Source organism: Mauremys reevesii, linkage group 15, assembly GCF_016161935.1.
Source record: "Mauremys reevesii isolate NIE-2019 linkage group 15, ASM1616193v1, whole genome shotgun sequence".
Lineage (NCBI taxonomy): Eukaryota > Metazoa > Chordata > Testudines > Geoemydidae > Mauremys > Mauremys reevesii.
In genome coordinates, this window is record NC_052637.1 from 25,394,996 (window position 1) to 25,403,163 (window position 8,168).

The window sequence follows — 8,168 nt, forward strand, 5'->3', positions numbered from 1 at the left end:
GCTGTCCTCAGAGAATTGCCTATCTGCATCTCCCTGGCTACACATGCGCCGCACGCTCTGAACATACCATATTAGGGGACAGGAGCCTCCTGTATGGTTGCTTCACAGCCAGACACGAGGACTGAGGTGCATTATCAGAATGGAGTGAGAACCCAAGCATGGAAAAGCGAGAAGCACTGCAGGTTAGGATTGATGCGCATTAGTGCACCTAGGTGAGGTCCGAGACTGCAACAGCTAAGAGCCCTCCAGGTCAAGTCTGAGGAGCATTACTGGAGCCGCATGGGTTAGCATCACCAAACATCTCCACAAGCACTAAATCTATCTGCCTCATCAGCAGAAAATCAGACACTATGCTTTGTGGAGGAGAAACCAATCACATTGGAGAGTAAAGCCTCCAACAGGCCAATTCATGAAGGAAAGAACAGCAATGTCTTGTCACATTCCCAAGCTCAATGTAGGCAAAGCTAAATCATCTCCAGCTTTGAGTCTCCCAGCTCCACGTATCTTCCCAGTACCTGCTATTTTTCTGTGCATCCCTTGTGTGTTCCTTTCCTGCCACTAGTCTCCCGAGACTGCTAGCATTCATCCAGAGGGCCCTTTGATTGTCCACAGTTAGGCTTGTAGCTCCTCCAGGGTTCTCCCTTGCCCATACAGCCTTCCCGAGTTTCCAAGCCACGCACTTCCTTGTCAACAGTCAGGTTCTAAATTAAGCTGCCCAAGCGTCAATGGGATGAAAGGAGCATGTAAGTCAATAGGGTAAATTAATTGCAGCTTTCTTCAAAGACTGTGTGTTGGACAATGTGAGTTTTGATGGCAATTTACAAATGTTCAACACAGTGTTTCTCAGTCATAGTCCATTGACCACCTGTGTGCCATGGGACCCACAAAACCCATCAGTACTGACAGGCACTGTCATTCCATGTCAGCCCTGTTGCCAAGTTAGCTACCTCAGACTGGGATCTTCCCAGTTCTTGAGACCAAGGACACCTGCAGTCAAGTAAATGTATACATTGCCATGTCCAGTGCCAACAAGTGCACCAAGGCCCCATTCATTGCCAGAGTAAGCAGCTATTACTAGGCAGACTTCAGGTGAATTGCCTCCACTTACACCAATGATTAATTTAGCACTCAATCTCTGTGCTAAATGCAGAGAAATCTAGCTGAAGCCTTCATATAGAGAATCACAGGACACTTCATGGGCAGAAGTGTGACACTGCACCCGATATTCTTCATAGTGATATTAGTATGATACAATTATATCATCATTATGATATATCTCATGCAAGATAAGGCATGTGAGGTGTCATTGGAAAGGTTACGGTTTGCTGAATATGGTTATCCTATTTATATGCATGTATCATTTTTATTTCCAAAGCTATGAATATTGACTGTGTATCTATTTCACATGTAGCTATTCCTGGGCAACACCCACTAGGCAAAATGCTCTCTGTCTAGATGGCTGGCTGGAAAAGGCCAATTCAGGTTAAAGAGGCATTGGGAAGAAACAATAGCACTTAGGAGAAGCTTAGCTCCCACCTGGTGAACCTTCCTGTGAACGTTCCAAACAGCCCATGGGGGATGGCTGCTGTGACTCTACTGGGACACATGACCAGGTCACCTGGTGCTGGACTCCATCTTGAGATGTCAGCATATTTTCCACAGACTGATCTGGGAACCAAGCTTTGAAACAAAGGGTTCCCACCATATGCAAAAGCTATATAAGGCAGGGGAGTGACATAATCTGGGTTCTTCACTGACAACCCACCCAAAAAGATTCCTGGAAACACCTGAGGAACAAAGACTGAACTGGGGGAAGTGCTGGACCCAGGCTAAAGGGATTTTTAACTGTGAATGGAACACCTGGGGATTCCAAGCAGTAAGCAAATGCAGCTTGCCCCTTAAGACGCTGCAGCCTGCTTGTATCATCACTTAGGGTGAGAATCGGCTAGTCATATCCAATCTATTTAGTATATTAAGCTTAGTTTGTGTTTTTTGTTTATTTGCTAGATAATCTGCTTTGATCTGTTTGCTATCCCTTATAGTCACTTAAAATCCATCTTTTGTTAATAATTTTTTTTTTGCTTTGTCTAAACCAATGTGAGAGAATCATAGCTCTGGGGCAGAAAGCCGTTGCATATTCTTCTCCACACTGAGAGAGGGTGAATTTTATGAGCTTATGCTGTACAGTTCCCTGTGCAGCACAAGATGGCATAATTTTGGTTTACACTCCAGAGAGGGTGCTTGTCTAAGGAGCTGGGAGGTGCCCTAGCTGAAACCTTCCCATGCAGGGGGTGGTCAGAGAGCCTGCCTGCATGTAAATGCAGCTGGGTATGTCCCTACCTGTATGTATGCTGGTGAAAATGCAGGCAAGACCGGGCTTTGCAGCTTGTCACAGCAGTACAGTGTGAACGGGAGCCCAGGCTGGTGGGTCAGGGGGGCACAGTGGTACCCCAGTTCCAGGTGGTACCCCGGGGGGAAACCCATCATACCAGCATTCCATTTATTCCAGAAATATTCCTTCCCCCGGAGGAGGTCCTGAGTGGCCCTATTAAACCACTACAAGAGTATCCTATTCCCCCCACTACACACCCCTCTCCTAACCAAGGCCCAGCAACACGGCTACCCTGCCTTTGTTTTTTTAGGGATAAGGAATTGAGGCACATAGGCAGGGCTGTGAGAGGACTGACCAAGACTTCTTTGGGGATTTTCCAATGCAATTACTCAGATGCGAGGGTTTCTACTGAGCAACACAAGGACCTCCATCTCCCTGTTAGCCCCATGAGCTAAGCAGGCAACTACCAGAACACTCCTAGCAGGGGCAGCTCCAGACCCCAGCACGCCAAGCGCGTGCTTGGGGCGGCATGCCGAGGGGGGTGCTCTGCCGGTCGCCGGGAGGGCAGCAGGCAAGCGGCCTTCGGCGGCATGACTGCGGAGGATCCGCTGGTCCCGCAGCTCCAGTGGACCTCGTGCAGGCATGCTTGTGGAGGGTCCTCTGGTCCCGCGGCTCCACCGAAGCCGGGGACCAGCGGACCCTCCACAGACACACCTGCGGGAGGTCCACTGGAGCCGCGGGACCGGCGACCGGCAGAGCGCCCCCCACGGCATGCCGCCGTGCTTGGGGCGGCGAAACGTCTAGAGCCGTCCCTGACTCCTAGTGTCTGTCTCTCTGCTGTGTACAGTAGCAGCTATTAGAAAAGCAGCACATCTTTCACCCCAGCAGCAAATAGGGTAGGGAAAGGTTGACTACACACTCACAGGAAGTGGGTGGTGGGGTAAGACCATAAATAAAGATGAGCATAAGTGTGCCTGGTTAATAACCTTCTCGTTTTACTCCTCTGGTTCTGCACACTATCACTTGTAGCTGCTGCATGAGCAAAAATTCCAAGCACGGAACCTCGTTGGCCAAAAGAGCACAAGCCCTAATCAAGTGATTTACTGGGACGGTTACAGCTGCTTTCATTGCAAATTGGATACAGAGCACATTAGGGCTCTGCATATGCAAATACTGGGAAATGGAACTTAGTTTTTTATTGGAGAGGCAGAAGCCTTGACTAAAATATGGATGGGAAGGCAAATGGTTCAAGCAGAGCAGGAATGCAGTGCTAAACTGACTGGAAACTGAAGCCTAGATTTGAGCTAGGAGAGGACTTTTGAACAATGAGAAGCCCCTGGAATTGCCCCGGGTGCTGCTGCAGCCCATGTTAAGCATGATGACCTTTAGGTCACGTCCTTTGGGTGTAGGAGAGATTGCTGGGGAGCACAGAGCTCTGGGCAGAGTGGAAAGCGGCACCTCATGCCACTCCCAGCATCGACCAGATGCAGAAAATAAATGGGTTACAGAGCCCTAAATGCTCTACTGGTCTCTGAGCCAGCAAGGATGAAGGAGGTGAGTAGCGTTATCCCAGAAAGAGGAAGGCCAACATTTCCAAACTGGGATGCCTAGTGGGAGGTACCTGCATCCATATAGCAGCACCTATATGTGGACTGTTTCTTTCCAGAGATGCAGAGCATCCTCACTTCCTGTGGAAGGCTGGTCAGTGCCATCAAACTTTGCTCCATGTGACTGGCTCCAAGGCCAGAGAGTGAGTCAGAGCCAGGATTAGAACTCAGGGGTTTCTAGCTCTCACTCCAATAGTTTGGCTTCCTAAGGGTCAATGCAACATGCACCTCCCAGTGCACAGGGAGAGTGGGTAGCACTTCCTGTTCATCCCATAATTATCCCCTCTGGAACAGCCCCTGGGGTGGCCCAATTCTCTACCACATCACATGCATGAGCCAGGTCAGTCACATATTCCGCCCCTCTGAGTTATTATTTCCCCTTCCCTTGACATTATAGGAAGCCCTTTCCCTCCCCAAGATAAAGAAATCAGGGCACTGCTAATTCAGCTGGGCCTGGGTGTTTAGAGAGCTGGTCAGGAAATGACCCCCACACACACACACTTTCCCTCCTCCCCAATCAAATTTTCTTACTAAATTGCGAAGCAAAAAGATCTGATTTTTTTGTTATGCGAATGGACATTTGCTACCAGCTCTAGTTGGGTAGAGGTGCTGCTGGTTTATAACTGTGCAGTGCATTAGCCTACATTTCTCTCTCTGGGATTCATTATTTCAGCTCCTGCAACTGCATCTTTAAGATCTGACCTGCCCCTTTAAATCCATGCTGCTCACTTTCCCATTGGTCGACACTTCTACATACAGCACATTGTTCTGGTAACTCAATCTCCGCCAGCACAAACAACTTTTCTTTTTTAATTTATGGAGGGTCAGGCTTGTAATTGTGCCCCCTTCTTTATTCCTTCCTACAGATAAATCATGTACATGACAGTTTAGCAGAATGCTGGCAAATTGGACATGACATTCTTATCACCACCGGTTTAATAATGTAACTCAAAAGGGGAGTTGCTGTATTGCATCCTGGGAGTTATAGGAAGTACAGTAAGGACACCCTTTTCTAGCAGAGTCATTCTGAATGCGACAGGCACGTTGCACAGCCAGCCTTGCATTCTTGACTTTTGTTTTTTAATGTAAATATTAATTTGTGCTCATAAAAGTGCCAGATCAATTCCCTCATTTCCCCCACCCCCACAGAAGAAAAGCCTGCTTGGCCAGTAAAAGGGTAAATATGAGCACACGTCAATTACTTCAATTACTTGGGCCTCGGACCACAGTTCCACAATGGGAGGACTCCAACAACCTCACTGAAGTCAATAAGGCTCCATGTGGGGCATCTATACAGACTTCATTGCAGGGTCGTGGCCTTACACTGGGGTGGAAGCGGCATTGTAGCATTCTTGACCCTACGCTGGAGGGACAATCTAAAGGCAAGGGGAGATGAAGGTGCTCAGCACCTTGCAGGATCATGCCCATTGTTACCATCTGATGGCTCTTCAGATGAGTTGTTGGTTTCAGCACAGTTACCAGTGGACATCACCACCCTCATGCCCTCTCCTACAGCCACCAACTGGCATCGTCATCAGCGCAGAAGGCAAGGAGACTCACCCTCTCGCTGCAGGAGGTGGTGCTTCTAGGCCGGGTGATTCACACTGTGAGGCGTTGCTTCCTGTGGCTCAGCAGAGGTCGCTGTCTGGAGCTCTCCATCTGGCACTTTTGCCAGCACCGAATTCCCCTGTTAAAAAAAGCAAACCAGACTTTCACAGGTGACACTTCAGAGTGCACTCCCTGCCCAGTCCAGCACAGCTGCACCCTAGCAGTCGGATCCAAAGCAATGGGAACCTTTCCAATCATGAGCTTTCGTGGGTGAATACCCACTTCATCGGATGCATGTAGTGGAAATTTCCACCTGCCTCTGGAAATTCCCACTACATGCATCCGACGAAGTGGGTATTCACCCACGAAAGCTCATGCTCCAATACGTCTGTTAGTCTATAAGGTGCCACAGGACTCTTTGCTGCTTTTACAGATCCAGAGTAACACGGCTCCCCCTCTGATACTTTCCAATCATGTCAGCAGACTTGTAAAAGACACCAGCTGGTGCACGCTTTGTGGCTGGGCATGGCATAGCAGGCTCTCCTCTCCTTGTCTAGTGCCCCCTGCTGACAGCTAGTCCGGCCCTGCAGTGGTCTGCCTCGTCTCGTAGCTCAGCCCGACAGCCAGGTCACGTTTAGTCCCACCCCTCCCAGAGTAACGGAGAGTCCAATACGCTAAACTCAATCAAACATAACTCATCGCTCCTACTTGTGCTCTGCAGGGTTGTCCTCCTGCCCTCGTACAGGGCAACAGCTCTCAGGGCTTTCTCCCTGGAGACCTGGCTCTAAACTCAGTAGTCCTCCCCCTTATTTCAGGGGGTTTCCTCACCACATTTGCCAGAGCCCTCCCACTCCTCTGAGCTCCAGGCCAGCAACCCTTTAGTGAGCAGCTCAGATCTGCTCCCCAGGCTCCTCACCGTCTCCGTGTACGTTGGCCTTCCTTCAAGCCCTTCCCCCAGCCCCACCCTGGGCTTACGATATGCCTGCCTCTCTCTAGGCCTTTCCTCCACTCTCCAACAACCAGAGACAGACTGCAGTGTTCTTCTCCCTGCAGCCTCTTCACCTCAGGGCTTCCTCCCTTTATACCCACCACCCAGCTCCTCCCCCAGCTGGGCTTCATCTATAGCTGGGCCTCACCTACCCTCCAGGTGCCTTAATTGAGCTCCAGTTAACCCTTTTATACTGCCAGTGTGGGGTATATGCCCCACCACAGTGTCCCTGGAAGGTTAGGGCTCAGAGTCTAGTTAAAGATTGGGGGGAAATCTTCAGCACCTGCCATAACATCAGCCATGTCCAGTACCAGGTGGACATGATCCTTGTTTCAGCTCAGATCATTGTGCTGTTCATGTCACAGTTTAAATTAATTTTATTTTTATTAGTTTACCCATTGGAAAGAAAATGGTTCTTTGCCTTTCTGGGAGCATCAGGACAACTGGGGTTGTGACAAGAACATCATCAATGAAGGGGCAGCTGGAGGTCAGATTTGACACACAGCTCATTGCCTCCCTATAGTCTCACACTGAGTGTTGTCCACATGATCCTTGGGGGCACTTCATATCCCAATAGGGGGCGCCGTGGTAGGGAGCAGAAGGTCACACCGATGTCAGGAGACAAATCAGAAGAAAAGCACCACAGATGATTTGCTGCAAATAGGTGAAAATTGCCCATCTGTGTGTCTCCAAGTTCTCTCCTTGTGTATTATGTCCCTGAGCTCAGATCCAATTAGCTGTGAAAAACATTTGTTTCACGTGAGAGACTTTGGAAAAGGGAATATAGAGAAGAAGTTAAAATAAAATACATGGAGTCCAGGATTGAGAAAGAAAAAAAAGTAGTGTGTGAGTGCACATGTGTGGGCGGGCACGTGCATGTTAATCTATGTGTGTGTGTGCATGAGCATGTGTGCACACACACTGCCTATGCCCTGTTTTTCCTCAGGCACTGTTGGTGGAGGGGAGGTGATGCACAGATGGACTAAGATGACAGGAATTTCATGGTTGTTGTTCGAGGAATGGGTACTTTTAGGCTATGGCAACACGACAAGGCTTTTAGCAACCCGGCTGTGCCACTACAGCCATGCCGCTAAAAGGCGCACAGTGTAGCTGCTGTTTGTCGGCAGGAGAGAGCTCTCTGGCTCACAAAAAAATTCCACCCCCACGAGTGGCAGGGGGTTTGACGGCAGGAGAGCACTCCTGCCAACAAAGCACTGTTCTCACTGGTGCTTTTATCATTCGGCGGGGTGGGGGGGGTGTTTTTAACACCCCTGAACAACAAAAGTTTTGCCGACCAAGTTCCAGTGTAGACAAACCCTTAGTGTTTATTTAAAAGACAGAGGCTGAGAGATGTTATTTGGGGCTGTCTTCATACTGAGTGTTATGACAATGAGCATCTTAGGGTTTGTAAAGTGCTTAGAGCCCTCAATAGGTGGCTTTAAAATTTAAATGTGAAGGAAGATGTTAATAAAATACCTAAGGGGTCCCAGGGCTCCAGCTCTCCCCAGTGGCCCTCCATCCACACTCACCTGTATAGAGCTCAGCTGCTTGGCAAAGGTTCAGTGCCAGGAAGACGGAGCTGCATGTTGGAAGCATTCGCTCCAAGGATACATTTAAGGAGCTAACCATGCCCAAGTAGGAGAGAAACATGAGTTTAATGGGGATTGAAGGAATGTGGGTGCAGCAGAGGAGG

The 8,168-nt window shown here is 49.2% G+C and overlaps 1 long non-coding RNA gene across 1 annotated transcript; it reads right to left on the reverse strand.

Annotated features, from left to right (window-relative positions):
- Positions 1-493: 493 nt before the first annotated feature.
- Positions 494-6,531, reverse strand: LOC120383789. Its single transcript, XR_005588530.1, has 3 exons — positions 6,463-6,531; positions 5,500-5,626; positions 494-711 (listed from the first exon to the last, which is right to left on the reverse strand). It is a non-coding gene; the product is annotated as an uncharacterized LOC120383789 (long non-coding RNA).
- Positions 6,532-8,168: the final 1,637 nt, after the last annotated feature.